Below are 13,599 nucleotides of genomic sequence, written 5' to 3'. Positions count from 1 at the left end.
GAAAGCTTGTGGGCCTTGAGCATTGAAGCCCAGATGATTTGAGCTACAGGGAACAGTTTTGTTGGGCCTGTTAAAAAAAAAAAAATGACTGGTCTTCTGAAAAAACATTATCAGACTGGGTTTAAAGGAGTTTATTTACAAGAGTGACCCAATTAGATGGGTGTTTGGTTGTTTTTAAAACCCCTCTGGCTGCAATATGGAGAACATACAGAGGGAACCGGTGGTCACTGAGAAATCAGTAAAAGGATGATGTGTTAGAAGAGAATTGTACAGTGGGAGAGGATAAAGTCTGGATAGGAGTTGCTTTTAGGTCTTTTTCCTTTTCTGTACAGATTGAAGCATTAATAGGATAGTATTTGGTGAGCTGATTTTGATTCCATGTGTCTACTCTTGTTACTGTCTGCCATTATACCTTTAACAGATTATCTATCTCTTGTGAATCTGAAGAGACTTGATGCATTGTATGTCTCGTGATTATCACGTGTGTGCTTAGGAATGTTACTTAAATTTCTGTGTGATATTTGCAAAATTCAAATTTAACATTACATAAGTCGACTTAGGCGCTGTATCAACCTTGAAATTTGTAATCAGAAATATTTCATGCTATATAGTTTTACAGCTTAATAAATAAGGGAATAATAAGGTGGCATATGAAGGCCCTATGGCATTTAAAAGTGTTACTATGTAGATTGAATTCTTGACATCTCCAGGCTTATATAACTTTATGAAATTGATCAGGAATTAGAATTTATAGCTCCTAACTACAGTATCTTCAACCTCAAATAGAGATGGCCATCCCCACTTCAGTGCCTGCACCCTCACCTCATGCCCCTTTACTCCACTGGGCCTCACCTTCCAGGACTCTGTGCCCTTCTCATAACTTGTCATTCATCTTGGATCTCATGCATAAGTGCAAATTCCATGCATGTTTCTCTTGGGTAATTTCTTTTCAGAAGAAATTAGAGAGGAAAGAAAATCCTTTTAACATTTACACTAGTTTTGATTTTCACAGACTAAATGATCATATGGTTAAAAGCATTTGTAGACAAAAATTGTATTCCATTTATTCCATTTTTCAGATATATTGAGTACTTACATACTGTTCCTTATTTAAGTTCATTAACATAAGGTAATTCAGTGCTAATGATCTATATGTGATCTGTCGGTATGCTTTTAAAATTCAGTGTTGTCGAACATGCAATAAGGAAAAACATAATTATTGGGTCATTAACTTAGAGTTAGGTTTATAGACAAAATGAATGAAACCTTATTTTATTTTCTTCCCACTTTAATGGGGGTAAGGCATCCAGGTCAGCTTGTCCATATTAACTACTGACTTAGGTTCCCATAGCAAATACATTGTAAATTTAAAAATAAGCAACAACAAAACAATTCTCCACAGTGGGTGAAGAACAGCAATCCTTTTCTCGATTGTTGAGAGGTTTATGAACTGATAGTTTTGTGTCGTCAAATATTCTTTTGTTTCTGGAACACCAACGTGTTGATTTTGGCTTGTGGACCTTTAGAAAGACGTGTCATTAGGGGAGTACGTGGTGCCAACTTTATTGAAAACAACTATTTTGTTTTGCTAAGGCACTTCCCTTGACGAAGATGCAGGATTACAGTGGCCTGCTTGATTCTGCTACACTCCTCCTTCCAAAAGAGAGATGTGGAAATTTTTGAGATGGTAGAACCATCAGAGTTTGCTTTCAGAGGACATACTGTGTTCTTTTTTCATTTTTATTGTACTTTACAATTGACACCAGAAATGCAAGTGTTAAGCTAATGAAAGCTTCAGAATGTTGAGTGAATGTAGAGGGCTGGAAATTTTAGGAGCTACTTGACCTTTCTTTGTCTAATCCTTATAATGGTCTTTGTGTAAATGGGGAGGCGTATGCATATGAGATGCGCATGTGCAAATGGAGGCCAGAGCAAGATGCTAGGTGTCTTCCTCTGTCAGTCTCTGTCTCATTGCCCTGGCCTCTCACTGAGCTGGAAGCTTGCCATTTCAGCTAGGCTGGCTGGCTAGCTGGCCCATTTTCTCTACCTCCTGTGTTGGAGTTAGATGCATGTGCAGCAAAATCACGCTTGGTATTTTTATGTGGATGCTAGGGATTGGGCCTCAGGCCCTCATGCCTGCCCAGCAAGCGGTCTACCCACTGAGCCATCTCCTCAGCCCGTGAGGAGGGTCTTAAGATCTTAAGGGTAGACACTGTAATGTATTAGTTTGGGTTTTTGGTGGTGATGGTGGTTGGTATGTGTGTGTGTGGAGAGGGGGTGGTTAGGAGGCCAGAGGCCAACGACAGATACCATTACTTAAGAGCCATCCATCCATCATGGTTTTTTGAGACAAAGAAGCCCCAAAGAGCTACCTGTCTCTGATTCCCCAGCCCTGGGATTACGATTAGGCACCGCCATGCTTGGCTTGTTCACCCTGGTTCAGACTCAGGCTCCCAGGCTTTCATGGCAGCCCTTTCCCAGGGGAGCAGCTTTCTCTCCAGCCTGCTGTACACTTCCTATTACCACTTAACTCCCATCACCTTCCCGCTGGCCTCCACTGCCTGGTGGGCATCCCTCTGCCTCTGTTTCAGAACTCAGGAAAAGGAACTTTGGCTGTCTCTACCCCTTCTCCGCCTTGGAACTCAACTGTGACTGGCACACAGCTGGTCACAGCTGGCTGCCTCTTACTCCCTCATCTCCCTGAGACTCCCCTGAGACTTTCAGTCTCTGTCTTCTAGATCTTCATTTGCGCTTTTAACATATTTGAGACTTTTAATGCCTATAGTCCCACAGTTCCTTCTCTTTCCTCCTGGCCGCCCTCCCTTCATAGCTATCCTGAATGGACTGACCTATACTTTTCTATTTCCTTAAGTCATGATGCTGTTCTTGTTCTTTCTTCTTGGTTTTTCCTACCAACCATGAGTTTCCTCTTCCTCTGGTATCCTGGCTTCTGATTTGGTCATCTCATGAGTGTTGGAATTCCTTAAAATCATATTTGGACCTCTTTTTTCCCATCCTTACATAACTTCTTTCACCATGTCCTTTCTTGCTTACTTCTCCTGTAGCCTCTTTGTAGGATTGCTCCCCTATGTTCCCAGCCGTATTTGAACACTGTTTGAACTCAGTGGGTACAGGGAGCTAGGAGTCGGCACTGTTGCAGCTTGCCTGATGAAAGACTGTACAGCTACACTCAGGATGAGAGAAGTTCGGTGTTTCCAGAACAGAGTGAGGGAGGGAGACTACAGAATCAAGCATTCTGGTTGGTGGAGAAACTGAGGGGATGACTGAGATTTACAGTTGGGTCTTTTGAAGATTTCTAACTTAGAGAATGAGAGAAATGAGTGGAACTTTCAAAGATGACAGTTCTGTCTTTGAACATGCAGAATTGGGAGGATCTCTTGGTCTTTAACTGTTCATTTGAATGTGTGAAGTCCAGAGAGAGGGCTCACATGCACATGATGAATTTGAAAGGAACACCTGTGCAGATAGGCGTGCAAGACGAGCCCACATAGCATAGCACGCGAGAAAGACTAACATCCCTCCTCCTCCTAGTAACTGACGTGTTCCCGTCCTCTCCGGATGTTTCCCACATCTCCATGTCAGCTTGGTTGTAGCCGGGACAGATTGTGTGGAGGCCTTGAATGTGCTGCGATCTTTTTCCTTTGTCGTTATTCACATGGATTATAATGTCTGGAATGCCCCACTACCCTTCTGGTGAATACCCCTTTTTATCCTCCCTTATTTGTACACACACACACACACACACACACACACACACACACACACACACAATCCCCTCCGAGACGCTGCAGTGAGGTGTGTTCCTTCTTTCTCCCTCTTTCTGCTGCACCTTACAGCGGCACCTTTTGGCTCTGTGGCTTTTATATGTCTAGCCCATTGCCTGCAGACAGTAACCCCTGGAGACTTACAGTGTGTGGTGGCAAGTTTGGTTCCAAATCTACTTCCTCAGCAAGGTCATCGGAACTTTGGTGAGATGCTTTATGAACACTCAGCTCACTAAATGAAAAGTTAACTTGAACCTAATACTTAACTCTATTCATATTTAAACATGACTTTTTAAAAATCTGGGAAGAAAATCCATCAGGATTCTTTGTTGTACTTGGTGAGTTCACTAAAGGAAAGAAACAGTAAATTTAAGCCAGCTGTGCTCCCCTGTATTGCGGCTCGTCTTATTTTATTACATAATAGAACGCAGAAAAGGTGTGGCTTTGTGCTTTACCACTAGGTGGCTGAACTGCATTGCTTGGGAAAAGAAGTAAAATCACTTGAAGTAGTTCTGTGCATAACATTTAACAATACATTTTCCATTTGGCAAACGATGCATGTGCCTCTGTATACACATAAACATACAAGCATACATGTACACTTACATACAAATGTACCTATAAATAGTTTTGAGTAGCAGAGTTAGTTAGAATTCAGAATTGTTTCTTAAAAATCCATCAAAATTATGACCTTGCATGCTTTTAGCTCCATGTGTAAGGTTTCTTGTGTATGATATACAAGATTAATACATTTTAAAAATGTGATCTTGCACAGAGTATGCGCAGCCGTAAGCTCTGAAGTGTCTACAGAAAGCTTGAGGTGAGTGTGGCCCCTGTTGTAGCCCACCATCAGTTGTCACGTGAGAACATGGCTTCCATTAAACATCTTTTCAGTCTCTTCTAGTCAGATCATCAGCTATCAATAAGTACTTCCTCCTTTGTTGATGGTTTTCTTGTTTACCCTATGAGGTATCGCCATTTATCAGGTGTCAAAACCACTCAAATAACAGCAGTTCTGTGTGATTCAGCGTAGTCACTTTCTTACTAGGAATGATTTTCATTTCTGTGTTCTCTGCAGTAAACCTGAGGAGTACCATGGAGAAGCCTTTCAACTTGACCTTGATACTTGTCTGTCTGTCTTCTCTGGAATTTTGTGGGTGATATGTATACAGAAATGTAATTTGATAAAATGAAGTTTGGAGGGGATAAGTCATGTGACATACCAAATGTCTTTCCAGCTACTTTTCATATAAAGTGACACACACACTGGGAAATGCAGGGTTCATCACTGAACATAATCTGTGGCTATCTAGAGGGCTTATTTCTAGACATGATGATGTGTTAGTTGAAATGATAGAAGGAGATATGAAAGCATAGCTTTCCAGCCATGCATATGTGTGTGTGTGTGTGTGTTTATATAGGTATGTGTGTGTGTGTGTGTGTGTGTGTGTGTGTGTGTGTGTGTGTACATGTGCATGGAGGTCAGAGGTCAAGCTCAGGTATGTTCCTTAATCATTCTCCACCATGCATTTTGAGATAGGGTCTCTGCGTCTGGAGCTCACTGATTTAGCAAGGATGGTAGGCCAGTCCCATACAGCTGTGCACCACTGCCTTGGGACCTTCTGTGGATGTTAGGGATGCAAACTCAGGTCCCCATGCTTATGTAGTAAGCACTTCACTGCTGGGGCATCTCCCAAGACCAGCAGTTACATTTGATTATGTACTGGTAATGTTAATGTTTAATGAAAATACATAAAATTGTGAAATCAGTGGTGTGGTAAACATGTTTAATATTGAAAAAAAAAACAGTAAACTATCTGAAGTGATAGTTTTGGCTAAACTAAAATGTTGTCTCTAAGCCTTGATCTCCTTCCGTTCCGAACACTGCCCCTGGTGACCGGCTTTCTTCTCCAAAGTAGACATGGCCTTGACTCCTTTTCCTCCTTGAACTCTGACAGCACATTCGCCCAACACCTCGTCTCTTTGCTACAGGTGATCATGTTCATGGTTTGGAGTGCTCATGTAACCTTAAGTCTCCTAGCAAAATGCTAATTCAAAAAATACGCAGAACTCTGTATTTGCTTAAAAGATGCCAGCACAGTGAGCCAGTGTTCAGCAGTTTGAAAGTTCACCGTTCATGTGTTTGTTTGGTAAATTTACAGGTTGATTTAATTAGGGAAGGGAGAGGTTCTCCCTGAGAAATCCATGGGTGTTTCTGATGGTGAATTAAAAAATTCCTTATTTGCTCTGTTTCATTTTATCCATCCATCTAAAAATAAAGCCACATTTAACTTGTTTATGCCTCAGGATTATTAATTAAGAGATTCTTCTCTTACCAAACATACCATACTACATTCCTCAGCTTGGTGGTGATGCATTGGAGATGAGGAAAACTAATGATTTAGAAAATAAAATACCTTTTTTTCTTGAGTAAGCAATATAAACACAGTCAGGTTTTTCAAGCCAGAAAACAACCTTTAGCAACTACGTTGTTCTTTCTCCATTTCTTTTACTCCCTGTTGATTAGGAAAGGGACTGACAGAACAGAACTTAGTTTGGTCCTTGACTGGATGTGTATGGATTTCCTGTGTTGGAAGCTATTTATGATGTAGCATTGAGGGGTCTTTCTCATTTGGATGGGTTGTAAGTTATAGAGTTTTCATGGCTTTAGAGCTCAAAGGCCAAACGTACTTGAATATTGTACAGTTTCCTAAAATTTCCAAACTACTCCACACATGGGATCATCTGAGAGACAGTCTCTCTTACTATGCATGATAAACTTGGTTAGTTAGTGCTTCCCATGGGTAGTTCTTGTCACTCACTACCACCAGGCACTGTTAGGAGACTCTCTGAATGACCAGCGTGAAACAGCATCTGTGCAAAACCATCTTTTTAAAATAAATAATATACAATATAATATACAATTTAAGAAGCTTGAAATGGCTTTTTAAAAGATAAAGTAGCATTAGAAGCAATTTAAATTAATTTTGAACCAATAAAAAAATCCCGAATGCATTTACCTATTAATAATCCTATTCATCAGTGAAATAACATGTGAATGGTGATCCATTACCACATGGGCCCATTACATTAGAACAAGGCACATGCTCTTCTAGGAGCTAATGGTAAATAAACCACCTGTGCCTGTGCAGAGGGAATCATATGGTTCTCCCCAAAAGCAAAAACAAGTAGTTTGTTCTGTAGGTAAGGTAATGTAAGGATTCCCAAGATGTATAAATTTTAAAACCTCAGATGCACAGATATATGCATTGATGCTGTCTTTTATAAAATGGAACGAGGATGGGTAAGTATGCAAAGAAATGCTGGAAACATATCCAAGAAATTGAAAGGTTTTAGGGATGAGAATGTGCCAGAAAGAAATTGCATTCATTTTAACAAAGTTCAAGGATAGCTTTTACCTCCTGTAATGAAATATCATAATAATAACCAGTCTACTTACTATATAGTTGCATAAAATTCTTGAACTGGCTTAAATATGAATATTTATTTACTTTGAAAAAAAAACAGTATCATTGATATCCTGTTCACTGTCGTTTCTCATTCAGGAAAATAGTTTTTCTCTTTGATTCCTGGTTTAACTCTTCAATTTATGGAGTTGTTTTTTGTTTTTGTTTCCTTCTGAGTCGATCTGATTTTCTGTCAAAACTTTCTCATTTAACTGGTTGAGGGTTTTGTTTGTTTGTTTGGGCTTTTTAATACTAAATTGAAACTTTGGGATTTGATGCAATATATATTGTATGATCCCTGCTTTTGAGATGATCATATTATCCATAGTGTATCTATTAAAGAATTAAATGGTGTGTATAGTACAAAGTAGAATGACCTGTGCTTTTAAAGGGCACAAGTAATATGAGAGCGGGGAAACGAAGTGCTGACAGAACACGGATGGAGGAGCTCTGTGGAATCCTTCATGGAGATAACGGGATTAGCGATGCCCAGAAAGATGAATGTGGTCAGGAAAGACACAGGACATAGGTCAGATGGGATGACACTAACCATCATCTCAACGTGCCTCCATAGTGTTTGCTTTTAAATTACATTTTACCTTAATAAGAGTTTCGTCAGATATATCTGTAGGTGGAAGAAGGTGTCGGTCAGACGTAGCAGCAGTGGGTTTCCAATCCTCCCTCCCCACCGTGGCCTATCACAGCACGCCTCTTCTCAGGCCCAGGTTCCCTCCCGGACTACAGTTTGTGTGTAACAGCTGCTGCAGGACTGGCTGCCGGCTCCATAACAGGAAGGCCTGCTGCCTCGTCCTCATACAAACTGCATCTGGGCTCTGCTCTGTCTTGTTTCTTTTTGCCTCTGGTATATTCATGATACACCACCACCTCCCTTCCACCAAACGGGGGGGAGAGGGTACTAGTATTGTTTAGGAGAATGTAGAAGACGAGAACAAAGCTAAACTTATTTATAGGCACCCTAGATTTTGTCCCACCCCACCCCAGTTCCCCTTACTTGTTTTCTTGAATAATTTGGTTTAGGAACAAGTTCAAGTTTCTTTTGAACTAACTGTTGCTCACCAGCCAGTTTTGAAAATGTCTGCCCATGTCAGAACAGTCAGATGTGAGAGTAAGTGTTTAGTGGAAGCGCAGACAGACAGACAGCCTTGTGGGCCTCGTCCTCACTTCCATTCTCTGGCTGCTGCCGCCTTGGAAGGGTCAGGCAGTAGGAAAACAGAGTGTGGCGACAGGTTCAAAGAGCTGAGACGGGTGGAAGGAATGCCTGCCAGAATCCAATACTGAAATATGAAAACCAAATTGTTTTTAAATTCAAAGAAGATTAGCATGCGTTGTTGAAGAGATTTGAGTCCAGTGGGGGATCAAGTGTATGTGAAATTGCATTTTTTAAAAATTTTCAGTAGACTAACAAGAAAGTGCATGAAGGGAGAGAGCATCTCCCTGACCTCCTAGAATTTGGAATTCTTTCTCTTACCCAAATAAATAAATGAATGAAGAAAGAGGAAAAAAGCATTGATGTAAATGAAAATGTTGAAGTGATGAAGGAGGAGGAAGTCAGGAGCCACGTCAGTCACAGAAACTAAACTGTACAGGGCTAGAAGACTCTCGCTGTCCTGGTCCAACGACCAAGAGGCTCTTTCCAAAAGGCTTTTCATCTTTGACTTCCACATTTTTTAGCCTACCGAGAGTATTAAAGAGCAAAACCTAAATGCATCATCAGTTATGGGACCGTTCAGAAAAATGAAAAGCATATTTTTCTACATGTAGTCTCATATTTTCATTTCTAGTCTTGACATTTCCCACTTTTTTTTTCCTTAAACACATCTCATTGACAACTTGAGACTCAAGAAAGCAATTCTTCGAAAATGGCAAGAACATTTTAGTCTCAATAGCGGTAACCAATTCAGATTACTCTACTGCAGGTTGTGTTACCTCATGTCTAGAAGTCATGCTACAGACAATCCCTTGTTCCTGGGAGATGTTGATACCGAAGTACTGTAAAGGGAAACCTCGTTGGGGGGCCAGACATTCCGACACCAGCTTCCTCACTAGTCCTGCACATCTGCTGATGCTTTCTCCCTTCATTTCAACTGTCTCCTCCAACTTCTCTTGCAGTCCAGAAAAAAACATGTTGCTCGTCAATGATCTGCTTTCTTTTTTAATCATTACTTAATGAAGACCAAAAGGTTCAACTTTATAGTGGTCTTAAGAGACACAGAGAAAAGTATTCCACTTTTTTTAAGAAATTTTAATTCATTTTACATACCAACCACAGATCCCCCTCTTCCCTCCTCCCGCCCCTCTAGCCTCCACTTTAAAAAAAAAAAAATGCGCCCTGTCTCCTCTCTGAAATTGTTTAAATTGTTACAGCTAGTGTTCATGCCCTGTTTTCTACCTGTTCACATTGTGACCATGTAAACCAGTTGTCACATTTGCATTTTGCATTTTCTCCTACCTGTGTCTGCTGAGAGTCCCTGCGTGCTTGTCTGCTTCTCTTATAGCAAGGGGCAGCTTTGCCGTGGTGCGTAGGCTTTTGCTGCACTGTCTGAAGTAAGGATGTTGAGGGCAGTGATTCCAGGAAGGGTCAAAGCCATCCACTATTGCAGAGCCCCACGGTTGTTTCTGAACTTTGTGCTTTTTATACAAAGCTCTGCTGAATCATGTTCTGGCTACTGAGTGATGGTCTGCCTTCTGATTCACTTCCAGGAGAGAATCAATTTCTGTTGTTTCCAGCAGCCGGTGACTGTGAGACGTGGCTGGGGATTGGGGAGTCTCGCTTGCTTGATCCCATGTGTTATTGTAAGGACGGAATGACACCTTGGCACAGACTCTTAGTGGGACTTTTAATTATTAGATCTAAAGGATGTTTTTGTTTCAAAGGGGGAAATTCCTTTGTGTATCTGCCTACTAGCCAGTGATGCTAGCCAGTTTTCACAGATGGATGTCTCCTATGCCATCCCCTGCCATCAATGCTGTTTTTGAGGTATTTGATGACATGTGACTATTTTGTAGTTTTATCGATTTTTTTCTATATTACTGTCTTTTAAAATTAACCCAGCTTTGTATTTACTCATAGCAAAAATCAGAAAAACGTGATTTTCTTTTATCTAGAGAGAAAAAGCGTTTCTTATGGAATCTCCAGTCCTATTCTTCTCTTGCATGCTTCTTCCCACTTATTTGGTAATTTACTCCTCTGTGATTACCCATTTTCGGGCCATTCCTTTGCCCTGTGTTGTGCAGTAGTCAGAAAGTATCAAACATTCCTGAATGCTGGAATACCAGTGATGGCGTAGCATCATGGCTGCCTGGATGTAGTTAATTTACCAACTTATTTCATCTCTGTCTAGGGTTCCAGCCCATGTAGTTTTTATGGTCCCTGGAGCTAACCTGATACTCAAGTCCTTATCTTCATGAATAAATACGAAACACTGATTTAGAGAATAGTTCAGTGGTAGTCTAAGTCCATGGGAAATTTATACCAAATTTTCATCTTTGCCTTTGGTTTTTGAGACAGTCTCTTTCTGTAGCAGGGGCTGACCTGAAACTCGCAGAAGTGTTCCTGCCTCAGTTTCCCAAGTGCTGTGATTACAGACGTGAGCTAACGGTCCAGCTTCCTACTGAATTCATGGGGGTTTTCTCTCATTTGCATCTAGTAGTTAGAGTATGTGGAAGATCATGTGATTCCCTGCAGTCGGCCTCATTGCGGGCTTTCTGGAGAAGAGGAGCACTTGGGCCCGGTGGGTCATGGCACTTGTTCTGCAGAGCTCTCATGAAGCGCAGAGAGAACTGACTCAGCACAGTCCTCTGACCGCCACACATGTGCCGTGACATGCACGCACACACATTCATGCACTCACACGTATATGATAAGAATAGCCTTCTTACAGACGGAAGGGCTGAACTGAGTGTGAGGTTCCGATCCTGAATTGAGAATTATTTTTTCTTATGGCAGTTGAAACTTTCTTTCCTATCTAAATGTTGTTTAATTGTGCTGGAAACTGCTGTGTGTGAGGCTTGCTGTAGAACTTACAAAGATGAGTGAGAAAATGCTTGCTTTCAAGATTAAATCACACTTGGACCAATCAGAACATTCAGTTACCCTTAAATCAGTATTCGCATACCTTTACCACCCATGACTGTAGTGGGTAGCCATTCTAGCTTTGATCTAGAAGTTCCAACCCCCATTGAGGCTTTGGTAACTGTCACGCCTACAAGGCAGGGCCAAGAGAGGACCCTGAAAACCCGAGATCTGGATGCACCACCACTCTTGGTTCCTGGACCCTGGATGCTGGAGATAGACCGAGCAGAGTTTTCCAGAGAACACTGCTGGACTGCACTCCGTCTTTCCCAGACCCTGTGACCTACCTATCCCTTCATTTATAAGTTACGCCACTATAATAAACCTCCCTTTTGACTATGTGGAGTGGCCTTAATAATTTCACCAATAATGACTTTCATGTGTAACAAAATGTACCTTGGTATTCCAAAAGCATTTGTAAAATTAGCTCAAGTATTTCTGACCTTCAAAGGCAAGAAGGGTGACATAAATGTCTGTCTAATTGACTCCTAGAACTGTACATATTTATGTACTTTGAGACACACATACAGTGTGCGATGATCAAAGCGTTTTAATTGGCAAGTCTCTCATCTCAGACACTTATCATCTTCCTGTGCATTAGTGTTCCTCCTGTGCCACTAAACACACCTGTCACCATCCTCTGCCCGTCCCCCGTTGACCCTTGTCATGCCTGTGAGACCAGCTTTTCCTAACTTTAACTTTGACATATGAGAACATGCAGTATGTGTCTTTCTGGGCTTTCCTCCCAATAAAGAAAATGTGAAATATATATACAGTTAATTTTTTTCCGCTGGAAAGAAGCTACGTCCTATGCAAAAGAATGGATGCAGCTGCAGATAGTCGTACTGTGGGAGTCTGTGGTTCCGACTTTTAGGTAGATACATAGAGTAATGCGTGAATATAGGATGTGAAAGAAGAAGCAAAACTGTCTGGGACAACAAAGGGATATCTGGGAGGGGCGGAGAGAAAGGAAGGGCCGGCCTTAATGGGGAAATCAGCTCAGTGTGTATTCGATACTTGTATGAAAATGCCCATACGGAATAGCACACATTGAAAACTTTTTAAAATTAAAAAGTACGTAACTTTGGCTTCACTTAATTGTAGAATTTCATATGATGAAATTCAGAAATTTTAGGAGTTAATATTCTTTCCTTTTTTTTTTTTTCTTAGCCCTGTGCTATCCATCAGTGGCTTCTTTTGAATCATTCATAAACGATATTTATATTCAAGGGCTTACCAAGTAGGACTTACTTAGAAAATGCAACAGTTTGGGCCTTTTTTATTTGTTTCTTTTGAGACAGGATGTCTCCATGATGTAGCTCTGGCCGTGCTGGATTGGCTGTGTAGACCAGGCTGGCCTCAAACTCACACAGATCCACCTGCCTCTGCCACCCAAGGGCTAGGGTTAAAGGCATGTACCACCACACCTGCTGGTCCATTGTTGATTAATTACTTCACAGAACTGCCGAGCTATGATATGGAGATGATATTTAACTCAATTGGAATATGAAAAATTATACTATGGTGTTTTTTAACAATTTTTTGTTTTTTGTAATTATAAAATAATTGCATCATTTCCTCCTTTTCTTTCCTCCCATCTACCCTCTGATGCATCATCCTTGCTGTTTTTCAAATTCATGGCCTCTTTTTCTTTGTGTGTGTGTGTGTGTGTGTGTGTGTGTGTGTGTGTATGTGTGCGTATATGTGTACACACACATATATATATTTCTAAATATATATGACTATGTATTCCTAAATATATATATTTCTAAATACATAAATACTACCTGGCAAGTGTGTTATTGGGGTTTTTTTTCTTTTTTTTTTTCTTTTGGTTTTTTGATACAGGGTTTCTCTGTGTAACAGCCCTGGCTGTCCAATAAGTGTTTATTTTTAAAAAATATTTTCCCTTTGGCTTCTTTCTGGAAGAATGTTTTCTCTAGGGCGAGAAGTTTAAGTTAATTGTTCCTTTTTGCACTGTCTTTTTCTGTGTGCTTGTGGACAAGCCTGTGGTCTGTCTAATTGTTTTTCACTTATTTGTATGCATATTGGTGATTTGCCTGTGTGTGTATGTGTGAGAATGTCAGGAACTGTAGTTACAGACAGTTGGGAGCCTCCTGGTGGGTGCTGGGAATTGAACCCAGGTCCTCTGGAAGAGCAGCCAGGGTTCTTAACCTCTGAGCCATCTCTCCAGCCCCCCTAATTGTTTTTAAAACCATGATCTGCTTTGCCCAGACAACTTCTTTATCTACTT

At 40.9% G+C, this 13,599-nt stretch overlaps 1 protein-coding gene across 5 annotated transcripts in view; it reads left to right on the top strand.

Moving 5' to 3' along the window:
* Nt5dc1 (5'-nucleotidase domain containing 1) overlaps positions 1-13,599 on the top strand; it is a 119,432-nt gene that overhangs the window by 45,075 nt on the left and 60,758 nt on the right. The gene's annotated exons all lie outside the window — the stretch shown is intronic.

The sequence above is a fragment of the Peromyscus californicus genome, unplaced genomic scaffold (genome assembly GCF_007827085.1).
Source record: "Peromyscus californicus insignis strain IS unplaced genomic scaffold, ASM782708v3 Scaffold_22__1_contigs__length_63687245, whole genome shotgun sequence".
Classification (NCBI taxonomy): domain Eukaryota; kingdom Metazoa; phylum Chordata; class Mammalia; order Rodentia; family Cricetidae; genus Peromyscus; species Peromyscus californicus.
The sequence above is the reverse complement of the archived record's forward strand: the minus strand, read 5'-3'. Positions and strand labels throughout refer to the sequence as shown.